We start from the raw sequence: 13,373 nt of genomic DNA, 5'->3' as shown, positions 1-13,373 counted from the left end.
TCATGATTACATATATGTGTCTGTGTTTGGGTGTGTGTGAGAGAGAGATCAGAGTTCTTGTATGCCCTGAAATCAACTCCCAACATATTATGACCTTATCCTAGGGTTTTCTGGAAAAGATTTATTTTGAGGAAGTTTGTCATTGCTTTCCTCTGAGACTGAGAGAAGATAACTTACCCAAGTTCACCCAGTGGGTTTCCATGGCTGAGGAGGGATTTGAGTATTGGACTCCTGGAGTCCTAGGCTAAGACATTGCCAGAACAAAGAAGATTCAATGCTGTCTAGGAAAGTTCTTCCACTAAAAATAAATCAATTAGTCTTAAAGGTTTATCTTGATTACTTCTTTCCTCCATTTCATTTTTATACTGAAGAAGATCAACATGGCTATCTCTTTGGAAACACTCATATAGCCTTGTCCACAACAGGCATTGCTGAACTGCCTTGCCAAGACATGATGAGCATGTTAGGGACCCATGGTCTGGTGGATGCCATCTGAAAGGCTTATACAGCACTCACAGGGGCTATGAGGACAGTATAAATGGGAAACTTTTTGCTTGCAAACTTTTTCCTATGTGTCATGTTTAAAATGAGCCCATTGAATGAACCTGAAAAGTTCTAATGATACAAGTTCTGTATCAATCTATAAGACTTGGTGATTATGCAATACAATAAGCACAGACAAAGAAACCAATTGATCCAACCCCTCACTGGTTGAGCTTGCAATTGTTGCAGTTTTTCTATTTTCTCCAGGAAAAATTACCTTCCTGGTCATTTTTAGGCTTCTTCTTCTCCACTTGCAGTAGCACTTTGGCAATTCTACTCACTATTAATCCTGAGGCTGGATGGATGGATGCAGTGCTTGAAATGGCTCCTAGAAGCCCCTATTAGCATGGGAATGATGGTGGCTGCAGGATTCAGGGAGTTCTTTTTTAGAAAAGTCAATAGAAGCATCCGAAAGGTACAGATGTGGGAAATTATGTCTCTTTTGCTAATGCAACAACATTAATCTTTGGTGATATTTTGACGATTCTGTAAGGAAAGGAATAATTTAATCAAAGCACCCAGAGATGGGTCATATACCCGTCTCCAAAATGTCTTCCAAAGTGGGATGTGCTTCAAATTAGCTTGGCATTATAGTGCTGTTTGGACATCTGCCCCATGCCCAATTGATCAATGGATTCTCATTCTGTCTGGCAACATTCTCTTGGTCCAGCTATGTTGCTACCGATTCAACAAATGAAAAAAACTGCTAATTGCTCATTTAATTATTGTAATCATGTTGGCATCATTCATTGTGTTAAACTGAATATAAAAACAAAACAAAACACAGGTATCCAAGTGAGGGAAGAAAAAACCATTCTCATACACTAATTGAAGTCTGGCACAATGGCAGCTTTTGCACCCCTGCTGTGTCAGAACTGCTCAACTCTAACTTGAGAGAGCTTGTTGGAGAGACTAATTTCTGACAGAAATCACCATGAAGTATAGATAGTCACTCTATCTTGCAGAGGATTCTGGGAGTCTGTACATGAAGTTCATGTCAACTCCAGGTCAGTGTTGGGCCTTGCTACTGTGTCACATGCATTCAAAGATGCATCTACACTATAGAAATAATGCAATATGACACCACTTTAACTGCCAAGACTCTATCATACTGAATCCTAGGATATGTAGTTTTATGAGGCACCAACACTTTTTAACAGAGAAGGCTAAAGACCTTGTAAAACTACAAGTCCCAGGATACCATAGAATAGAGCTACATCACCTGGTTAAACCAAGGTTATACCTGTACATTGTACCAAATTGCAACTCCCAGCAGCCCTAACCAGCAGACCCAGCAGCCAGGAATGTTGGGAGCTTTACGCCATCAGTAACCAGAGCGCCACATAATTTTCAGTTTCATGTAAACCATGGCTGTTACTGCATGACTGGAAAGAGACAATTGGATGATGGCTGGTTGTGTGGGTTTGGTTTTTACTGCCACTGACATCTGCAGGGATAGCACACAGGAAACCTGAGCATCTGCCCTGTTGGACTATCCCTATGGATGGATCCTTTTCGCCTCCCCAGACCCCATTGGTTTCTGCTTAGCTTTATTTCTGGAAGCAGCACTGTCGTGGAAAATTGAATCTGAACCCCTATGGATTCACTTCTCCCAGAGTCACTGCTGTGGAGCCAAGACTAACCGAGATCACATCCCTGGCTGCAACTGTTCCAATTAACACAGCCCTGCTTGCTTTAGCAATTACCTGCCGGTGGCTCAAAGCCTACATCCAGATGGAGATCAGCTGGCAAGGTTTTAAGCAGGCAAGTGGAGGAGTTTGACTAACAACCAATCCTCTCAGGCAACTGTCTGTGGCACAGCACTGATCTGCAGCAAACTCTTCCAGAATATGCCTGCCTCGGGCAACTACAGAGGACAAGCAGACCCTAAAAATGATGGTAGCATGCTCCATATTTCACATTATAGAGAAGCAGATATTCTCCAGCATGCTATAATATATTATAGTTCTGTGTTTCCGATAGACATAATAAAAAAGCACAAATTAACTCTAATAGGTTTAGGAGTCACTGATGGCCATTAGGAGATAGCCCTATCTTTTAACCTGAACAGAGGTAGACATCAGCCCCCCACATCGCATCAGATTGCTCCTTGAATTTTGCTTCATTTGCCTTTCAGCTCAAAATTACTTGCAGCAAACTGCTTGGTCAGCTTGCAGGGGGAGAAGGATGGTGTGCTGAATCTTTCCCTCTGCAAGTCAGAAAAGCTCTGTGTGTGTGTGTGTGTGTGTGTGTGTGTGAGAGAGAGAGAGAGAGAGAGAGAGAGAGAGTTTGTGCTGCAAGATGACAGGAGGGGGAAAGGTTAAGCAGAGCTTCCTTGTCTGCTCTTGTTCTGCTCAGAAGAGTTTCTACCTTAGGCAGCTTTTGTATGTAAATGGAAACATAAAGGAAAGCACTGCAGGATTCCATCTAACAGGCTGAGATTTCCATTAATGGCCAAACTGCACATGAAGCTCAGTTGTTTGTCAGAGGGCATTATTTTTCCATTTTGCTTTTACAAAATGAAGCTATGAGAATACAATCTAAAACAGAAGCCCACAGTGAGAAGGGAAACTTTGGCGGTGTACAGACTGCCCCTTTCCTCGATGGATCAGGGCCTGAGCTGCCACAGCGGCAGCCCTGGAGACCCCGATCTATCACTTTTCCTGGCCTCAGGGAAGTGGCAAAAGGCCGCTTCCCCACAGCCTGGAAAGGGGTGTCCTTGGGGCTTCATGCCCCAACACACCCCAACAGCAGTGGGGAGAGAAAGAAAGGGGCTGCTCAGCCCCTTTCTCTCTGTATCGCTGGCACAGCTGTTTATCGCTCCAGCGATACGTGCGGCAGAAGGAGCTCCAAACCGAAGCTCCTTCTGGCGCCGTTGAAAGGACACGGCACCACAAGTGCCCTTCAGTGGTGGCAAGACATAATGGCCGCACCGCGCCGTTTGGATGCGATGCAGCTGTTATGTCAAAATGGCAGTGCCCGTGTGAACAGGGTGCTGCCATTTTGTGCGTACTCCATACGTACTGGGTTGTGGGCATCTAAAAGAGATGCCCCCAGGCAACCCTAGTACGTACGGAGTACATACAAAATGGCCCATCTGGACAGGGCCTGAGTCACATTTTGTGCATGAAAATTGTTCCACAAAGACAGTTTTTGGTCAATGTAGGAAAAGATATCTAGAGAGCAGCAGCATGAAAAACCCTGATGAATGAGAAGAGTGCCTTTTGCTTTAGACTGTAACTTCCATGGTGGCAGAGGAGGTTCTACCTCCGTAAACAACAACAACAAAAAAATAAAACCAGGGATAAATAACACTTTTAATTAGTGTTTAAAGCTGTGCTGATCAAAGTAGAGGTCCCTAGACCAGGGTTGGTTCCCAAGCCATTGGCCAGGAGCCGTGGTGGTGCAGTAGTTAAATGCCTGTACTGCAGCCACTCACTCAGAATCCACAAGGTTGTGAGTTCAATTACAGCCGGGAGCTCAGGGTTAACTCAGCCTGGCATCCTTCCAAGGTCACTAAAATGAGTACCCAACTTGTTGGGGGCAATTAACTTACACATTGTAAACCACTTAGGGAGTTCTTAAGTGCACTGATAAATGATGTAGAAATGTACTTGTTATTGCTACTGGCTGCCTGTCTATGGAGAAATTCCAAGAAAGAAACAAATCCTTGTAGCCAGTAGGCATAAATATGGTACCAGTCCCTGGCATATTGGAAGAAGAGACTGCTAGTCCCCTACACTAAATAGCTTTCCTCTATGTTTTGTCCATATAAAATACTGCATGGGTACTGAAGGTGTGAAGATGTTACTGTGTGGAAAAGCTTTTGGACTATAATCAGTAATGTCTGGTGGTTTCTATGGCAAGAGGGTGGGGAATCTACTGGATTTTAGTCTAAACTTCAAAAGTGTATTGTACCCTATCGTCAAAATAGGTTCAGCAGCTTGGATATGTCCTTTAAAGCTAAGATTAAAACCCAGAGTGGATTCACTGCTCCACTGAAATGGGAGCTACCAATCGCCACTGACTTTGCTGCCTAACATGGCTGCCCCAGTATGTTTTGCTCAGAGGGAGGAGCAAATGCGATTCAAAATACATCATACCCAAAACCAGCCATATTATTTGGGCACAAGGCAGAAAATCCCACTTGAATCTCATCCCTGACAGGGAAAAAAAGAAAGAAAGAAAGAAAGAAAGAAAGAAAGAGAAAAAACAAGCAACATTTTTACTGCCTTTTGCTGACATTGAAAATACCAAAAGTGGCTATCTCACTCTTTCTAATGGGGAGCTGCTGAAACAGATCCTGTGAATATCTTGTATTTCTTTTGGTCTAGCATAAATTACCTTGGGTGTTTGAATGTTAGGTATTCTAAATAAGTATGCCTCACACCAGAAAAACTGTTGTGCCTAGCACCAGGTCTAGATTAAGAAATGGGCTATGAGGGTTATATAGAAAGGGTGTGAAAACACGTTTGTTCTGCAGTCATATCAACTTTTCAGTGATGTGCTCTGACTGGAAATGATGATAACAATGTTGATGCAAGAGCCCTAGATGTTCATTGAAAAGGTCATAGAGAGATGATAGAACAATCCAAATATTAGTGTAATTAAACAACAGATGATAACTGCTTCTGTTTCTGAAGGAAAATCATGCTCAAGAAGGAAAACATATTCCCTTTGCATGCCAGCAGTGTTGGCTTTAAATGACCTACAGACCTGTGAGTGAAGGTTCTAGTTGTATATTTGTTTTCCTAAAAGAAGAAAAAGGAATATTAGTATTAACACTGAACTATAGTGTTGATTCTTGGAGGATATCTGGTTGTATGTCCAAGGAAGGAACTGGCAAACCACCTCTGAGTATTCCTTGCTTAAGAAAACCCTATGTAATAAGTCAACAGGTGACTCAAAGGCACATATACATACACACATGTAATTACAACCTGTTCACAAGAACTAGCTACCCATAAGAGGGAACTTCATGTTGTATGATTCTCACTTCCTCTGTTTGTGTATGTGCCTTCAAAACTCCATGAATTACATAGGGTTTTCTTAGGCAAGGAATCATAGAATTCTAGAGTTGGAAGAGAGCACAAAGGCCATCCAGTCCAACCGCTGCCATGCAGGAATTCACAATCAAAGCATCCCCGACAGATGGCCATCCAGCCTCTGTTTAAAGACCTCCAAAGAAGGAGATACTCAGATGTGGTTTTGCAAGTTCCTTCCTCTAACTACTCTCCCCCACTTCCAAAAGTTCAATGTCTCTTCCTTGTAGGATTTCTTTTATCAGAGAAAACAGCTGAGCAGGCTGAGCAGTGATTTATCCAGGGAAGAAGTAAGGAAGTTACTTTAACCACTTTGTTTCCCAATAATTTGTTTGATCAAACTCACTTGCCCCAAAGCAGTTTTTTTCCTCTGAGAGATGAAAGATCTTTATCCTAGTAGTTAAAAATAACCAGTAAGAAATCAATAGCAGCCACACAGAAGAATGATTTATATTAGACAGATGTTTGGGAGACTGATGGTTAAATATCCCCTCTACTCCTCCTAGCGCTTTGCTGCAGTCAAATCCCATTTCCTAGAAAAAAGAGATGTAAAAGAAACAGGAAACTAACATGTGATTCAGCCATTCTGAACAGGTTGGTTGGACTAGCATGACCTTTCCTCTGGTCATGCTGGTTAAGGAGGATAGGAGTTGTAGTCCAAAACTGCACTGAGCAGTGGAGGCTGATGGGTTCACTATCAGTAAGACAGTAAATCCACTTCAGGTTCTAGTCTGAAATTGAAAGGCACTGAACTGATTTTAGAGATAATACCTTGGGCAAGTCCTAAAACATGGAGTAGAGTCACCGTCTACGGACATGGAACCAACAGCTTTGACTGGCACTAACTTTCTCTCTGGGACTTGCAGTGCTTGCAAATTAAAATTATTACAATACAGTTAAATCATCCAAAAACTCAACATTAACAATCTATTAAAATATTAAAACAAATTTAAACATGCTAATAATAATAATAATAATAATAATAGTCTCTCTGGCTTTGCTTCGCGAACGAAGATTCAGGAAGGACTCATCCCGCGCTTTGTACAAGCGCGTTGGTGACTAAAAAGGCCAATTTGGGATAAGCAGGTCCGGTTGCAGAAAGCACAGCAGAAAGTCTCCTTGGGTGATGTTTCCAGGTTGCGGTTCTTTCTGCGTTGTCGTTTCTCTTCGAGGCTCGTTCGGCGTGAGCTTTCAAAGAAGGCTGCAGCGTCATGGATAGTGCATCTCCATGCCTCCCAATGCGAGGCCAGGGAGGACCATTGTTGGTGATCTATCTAGCCAAGCCTGAGATGTTGTTTTAGGGAGTCCTTGTCTCTCTTCTTTGGGGCGCCCCTCCTATGCTGACCCGTGGCGAGTTCACCATAGAATACTATTTTTGGGAGGCGATGGTCCTTCATCCTAGAAACGTGTCCTGCCCAGCGCAGCTGCGTCCTCAATAGCATGGCCTCAATGCTGGTGATCCCTGCTTGCTCGAGGACAGCAACATTTGTCACATAGTCAGTCCAGTGTATATTTAGAATTGTGCGTAAACAGCGCTGATGAAAGCGTTCAAGGAGTCGTAGGTGTTGACGATAGGTGACCCATGTTTCAGACCCATACAGGAGAATAGACAGTACAATGGCTCTATACACACTGATTTTTGCGCTTTGCCTCAAGTGTTTGTTACTCCAGACTCTTTTGTGAAGCCTTCCGAATGAGCTATATGCCTTTGCTAGTCTGTGATTGATCTCTTTATCAATCTTGGCGTCTGAGGAGATGATGCTTCCCAAGTAGGTGAACTGCTGGACAGATTTAAGCACAGATGTGCCTACGGTGATGTGGGGATGGTAGTGTTCTTCCTGTGGTGCAGGCTGGTAGAGAACTTCCGTTTTCTTCAGACTGACTTCCAGTCCAAAGAGCTCTGCAGCTGTTGCAAAACAAGATGTGAGGCGCTGCAGAGCTGCTTCCGTATGGGCAATGAGGGCAGCATCGTCAGCAAAAAGCAGCTCACGGACTAGATAGTTTAGAGTCTTAGTGCGGGCCCTCAGGCGGCTTAAGTTAAACAGGCTACCATCAGTACGGTAGCGTATGTAAATGCCGTCTTCTTTTTTGAGATCTGCTGTAGCCCTTTGGAGCACCATGCTGAAGAAGATTGTAAATAAAGTTGGAGCAAGAACACAACCTTGTTTTACACCATTAGTTATTAGAAAGGGCTCCGAGAGAGCATCGCCATATCTGACTTGACCTTGCTGGCCTTCATGTAGCAGGATGATCATTTGGAGGAATTTTGGGGGGGGCATCCTAGTCGTTCCAGGATCTGCCACAGACCTTTTCTATTCACAGTGTCGAAGGCTTTGGTGAGGTTGACAAATGTTACATAGAGTAATTTGTTCTGCTCTCTACATTTCTCTTGCAGTTGTCTGAGGGCAAATATCATGTCTGTAGTGCTCCTATTAGCTCTGAAGCCACATTGGCTTTCGGGAAGAAGTTCTTCTGCAATGGCAGGAACTAATCTGTTCAGCAGTATCCTTGCGAGGATTTTTCCAGCAATGGAGAGCAGTGTTATACCTCGGTAGTTTGAGCAATCCAATTTTGCTCCTTTTTTCTTGTACAGGGTGATGATGACTGCATCTTGGAGATTTGATGGCAGCTCGCCTTTTTCCCAGCAACTCACAAGGAGTTTGTGGAGTTTAGCATGGAGTGCATGACCTCCATGTTTCCAAGCTTCAGGTGGAATTCCATCAGTCCCGGCAGCCTTGCCGTTTTTCATCTGCTGTATGGTCTTAACGGTTTCTTCCAAAGTGGGAGCTATGTCCAATTCTTTCTTTGTTGGTTGTTGTGTCAACTGTTGAATAGCTGAATCTTGGACTACTCGGTTGGCACTAAAGAGGCTTTGGAAGTGTTCAGCCCATCGGTCCAGAATGGAAGCTTTATCTGTGATTAATGTTTGACCATTTAAACTGTATAGGGAGCTTTGGGTCTGATATGTAGGTCCAAACACTGCTTTAAGAGCTTCGTAAAATCCTCTGGAATCACCCAGATCTGCACAATGTTGTGTCTTTTCTGCTAAATTGATCCACCACTTGTTCTGAATGTCTCTGAGTTTTTGTTGGAGTTGACTACATATGAGGCGAAAGGCTGCTTTTCTTACATGGCAGGATGGCTGGGCGAGGTGTGCCTGGTGAGCAGTTCTCTTCTTTACCAACAGCTCCTGGATCTCTTGGTTGTTTTCATCAAACCAGTCTTGGTTTTTCTTGAGGGAGAACGCTAAGGATTCTTCCGTAGACTGCAGGATGCTGTTTTTGATATGTTGCCAAAGCGCTGTAGGAGAAGAGGCTATAGGGTGGTCTTCAAGTTTTGTTTGCAGATTTGCCTGAAAGTTGTCTCTCATGGCAGCTTGTTGAAGATTGTTGACTTAGAGTCTCCTCTTTAGGATGCCACCCCTCTTAGGTTTAAACTTAAAATGAAGGTTTAGTTTACATCCTACGAGGCGATGATCTGTTTGACATTCTGCACTGGGCATCACTCGGGTATGACGGACATCGCAAATATTTCTCTGGCGCATTAGGATGTAGTCAATGAGGTGCCAGTGTTTGGATCTGGGGTGCATCCAGGTTGTCTTCAGGCTGTCTTTCTGCTGAAAGATGGTGTTTGTAATAGTCAGCTGCTGTTCTGCACAAAATTCTAGCAGGAGACATCCATTATCGTTACAGTTTCCAACACCATGCTTGCCTAAAACACCTTTCCGGGCTTCGAAGTTCTTTCCTACTCTGGCATTGAAGTCACCTAGGATAATGATTTTGTCTTCTGCAGGGACTTTTTGTATAAGGTGGCGTAGGTCTGAGTAGAATTTGTCTTTCTCCGCAGGGTCGGCTTGCATAGTTGGGGCATATATACTGAAGAGAACAACATGTGGGAGGCGTAAGGAGAAAATGCGATCAGAGTGTCCTGTTGGCAAGGTTTCGAGTTTGGAGGCGATGGAGTTTTTGATCATGAAGCCTACACCTGAAAGATGTTTTTCAGTTTTGGGTTTGCCAGACCAATAGAGTGTGTAGCTGGCACCGTGTTCTTTAAGGCTGCCTTCCTCGTGGAGACGAACTTCACTGAGAGCAGCAATGTCGATGTTAAGTCATGACAATTCATGGGCTATTAGAGCAGAACGACGCTCAGGACGTCCACTGTCTGCAGAATCTTGCATGGTTCTAATGTTCCAGCATGCAAGCGTTAGTCTGTTTGCAGCTTTGGAGGCTGGTGTGTGCCTTTGTCTCTTTGTCTTTGTTTGACCGCATCAGAAGATTCCCTTTGGCCGCGGCTAGCCAACCGGGTTGTTGGGGATGAGCTTTCTTTAGGCCACCTTTTCTAGGCTCCTCTCCATATGGAGCAAGCAGTGCTCTCGTTAAAAAAGGCTGCTTGGTCATTCAGTATGCTGCCGAACAAGACTGTCATCCCCGGTCAGTCTCGAGCGACCAAAGTCCTGAACTGCCTGCATGCAGGGTTGGGTCTGCGGCTTCCAGTGCATCTTTACACCTGCCGTTTCGTCTCTCGCCTATCACTACAGGGCTTTTCCAGAGATTGGATGTGTCCTTCGAGCCTGTGCAATGGATTTTTCTGGTGGAGCGCAGCGTGCACAGAACTGGCCTCACCCTTTAAACCAGAGGTTCGTCTGCTGAGGCATTGACAAGCATGGACAGTGGCAGCGAGGTCCTTGGGTCGTAGGTTTGATTAGAGTTTCCTTCTCTGAGATGGTTGACCTTGCAGGGTTAGACGAGCACCATCTGCCCGGGTTTGGGATTAGAGTTTTCCTTCTCCTAGGATGGTTGCCATAAGGCTAGAGAGCCCATCCTGCCCTTTGGCGCTCTTGGTCAGACCCTTCGGTTGTGACCTGTCTGGCATGGGAGGCCCTACCGGTGGCTATTATACCACCGCCAGCATAGCTCACAACATCATTAGGGTGCGCAAGCCTCTCCCCCACAACAAGGGGGTGTCAATGGAGAGGTGATAATAATAATAATGATAATGATAATGATAATAATAATAATAATAATAATAATAAATCATTAAAAATAGTACAGTACAATACCTTCATAACACTGATGTCTTGTGATAATTTTAAAAATACCCATTTTAAGTTATGTTTCTGGGCTTGCTTAACAGCCACTTAACAGTACATATGAAGGGGACAAAGTATGTTTGGGCAAGCCCTATTAAAACAGTAGCAAAAGGGCCTTCCATGAGTGCCTCCTCTCCCTCAAAGTAGTACAATAGTTAGTATATTACTTGATTAGGACTCTCAAAACTCAGGCTCAAGTCCTTCCTCAACTACAGCCTTGTTCAAATGTTACTTACTTGAATGAGGTAAGCCGTTTGGAAAGGGCCATGAGATGGTGCATTCATTCCATGACCAAAATCACACTTTACAGTAGACAGAGCAGAGCAACTCAAGGTGTGAAGCTTAGCACACCATCCCTTTCTATATACTTTCTCTGTCCAGCATGCTATCTTACTCATGCTGATAACATGTGAATACAGCAGTCAAGCTCACCGGGGCGGTTTCCAGACTGCCCAAAAGTACGTGCTTGGCACATGCTAGGGTTAGGAAAAGGCGTCCCTTCCGGACATTCCTAACCCTAGTACGTGCCAAGCACGTACAAAATGGGGCGCCCTATACATATGGGTGCCACCATCTTGACGTCGTGGACGGTTAGCGTCCACACGTCGTGCCGCGGAAATGAAGCCGCAAGTGCACCATTGGCGCCTTGTGGCATCATTTCCGTACCGCAAAAAGAACCCGCTTTTTGTGGGTTCTTTTTGCTGCACCAGGGGATCGTGCGGTTTGTCCGCTGCGGTTCCCTGGCGCAGCAACCACAGGTGCCGGCAGAGCGCCCTTTTTGGGCACTCTGTAAAGCGCCCGGGTGACCTTGGATCAATCAGTATTTCTTAGCCTAACCTACCTTTCAGAGGCTTATTGGTATGATAAACAGGGGGAATGAGTAAGGAGAAGAAAGTTTGGAGATAAAGAAATACAGCTATCAATTTATAAAATACATGTCAAAGTGTGTTCTTTCAGCATCTTACAGCCACTGCTAAGTATTTATCCAACTTCTTTCAGAGGCAGCTGATGGCTCCCATGTCAATGTGCCTGTGACTCAACTCCAGGTTTTAGTCCACACATTAAAAGAACTACAGTTGTCGGTCAATATTTGCAGTTTTGACTTTTGCAGGTTTGATCATTCACGGATTTGATTAATATGTTATCTCTAGGTCCTTTCTAGATTCTCCAGTGTGACTCTACCAGATGCTGACCATAGAGTTGGGCTGGAGGACGTAGAGATTCCTAGAAAGGTTAAAAAAGTTATTTTTTATTTTTGGTTTTCCCATTTTTACAGGAGTCCTGTGCCTCTAACCCCAGAGAATGTGGAGAGTCCACTATATTCAACCCTATCCTCCCAAATACATTCAGCACCTTGGGTAGCTCCTCTAAAGCTATCCTAAACTTGGAGTATATCGTGAACCCTCCACATTTGCTGGGGTTAGGGTCACAGGACTCTCGTGACATTGGAAAAACCACAAATAAATAAACACTATTCCTTTACCTGAGAAAGCACATTTCTAAGACTCTCTAGGTCTTCCAGTGCAACTCTGTGGTCAACATCTGTCAGATATTGACCACAAAATCATGTTGAAGGATCTACAAATGCCCAGATAAGTGTTTTCTCTAGTAATCTCTAGGTCCTCCATTGGAACACTGTGTTCAACTTCCAGCAGAGTTGCACTGAATGGCTTAGAGATTCCTAGAGAGAACATAGTATTAAAAACTGCAAATAATCAACTCTGCAAACGTCAAAGCTTCAAATGTGGAGGGCTATAGTTATATTTACTACCTCCCTGACATGGGAGCCATCAGTCACCAGCACTTTTCTTTTCTCTGATTGTGATATGACTTGGAGTTGGGGGGTTTTCCTCATCACTACCCTGATCCAACTAGCAAAGATGGCATATGTTGGTAACTGGCAAAGATGGTATATCCTGAACTCAGCAGCAACTGCTGCAGGAGCAGCCAAAATTATACACTTGCTCATTATAATGAGCCTGTTTATTAAGGACACCAAGGATCTCTGCATATTGTATTTTACAGTTGTCCTTGGCTACAAGTGACATAGTAGAGCCTAGAAGATTAGCTTCCCTTATGTATATGTGCCTTCAAGTTGCCTGTTGACTTGTGGTGACCCCATCAATTCCATAACAGACTAAAAAAGGATGACTGTACTTAAGTGAGCTCTATGTTGAAATAAGCACCCTCCTGTTCAGTCCTAAACTGCACAGCTTACATGTCTGTTAACAAAACCTTGTGCTGTACAACATTACTTTGGACTGCTACATCTGTCATCTCTTTGGGAAGGAGTCTCACCTCCCAGTTTTCAGGGCAACTTCTAGCAGAATTTTTATGTCTTCAAAACAGCTGAGCACATGGCACCAGCAACTAGAGATGTCTTGTTTGCCTGCCTCTGTGATGACAGAAGAGCTATGGTGAAAAATATCTGGGATGATTTTTGTCTGAGCACAGGATAGCTTTGTGCCTGACTCACAAACTGAGCTAGGTTAGAGCTTTCTTTCTCAAATGAAAGAAAGGTGTGTCTTCTATTCTGTATGGCGCCACAAGCAAATACATTTGGGAATTTGAGAACAGAGGCTTTTTCCATTGAATCTGTTTTGAGCCACTTTTCCCATCTATTTGTTCTGAAATGGTTACTGGTGCTTCCTGATTATTTTTTGGGATCCTAAAAATATTATGCCATTGAGAAAAACCAT

Source organism: Sceloporus occidentalis, unplaced genomic scaffold (genome assembly GCF_023333645.1).
Source record: "Sceloporus occidentalis isolate IW3139 unplaced genomic scaffold, rSceOcc1.0.p SCAF_4, whole genome shotgun sequence".
Taxonomy (NCBI): domain Eukaryota; kingdom Metazoa; phylum Chordata; class Lepidosauria; order Squamata; family Phrynosomatidae; genus Sceloporus; species Sceloporus occidentalis.
This window is presented reverse-complemented; position numbering follows the sequence as displayed.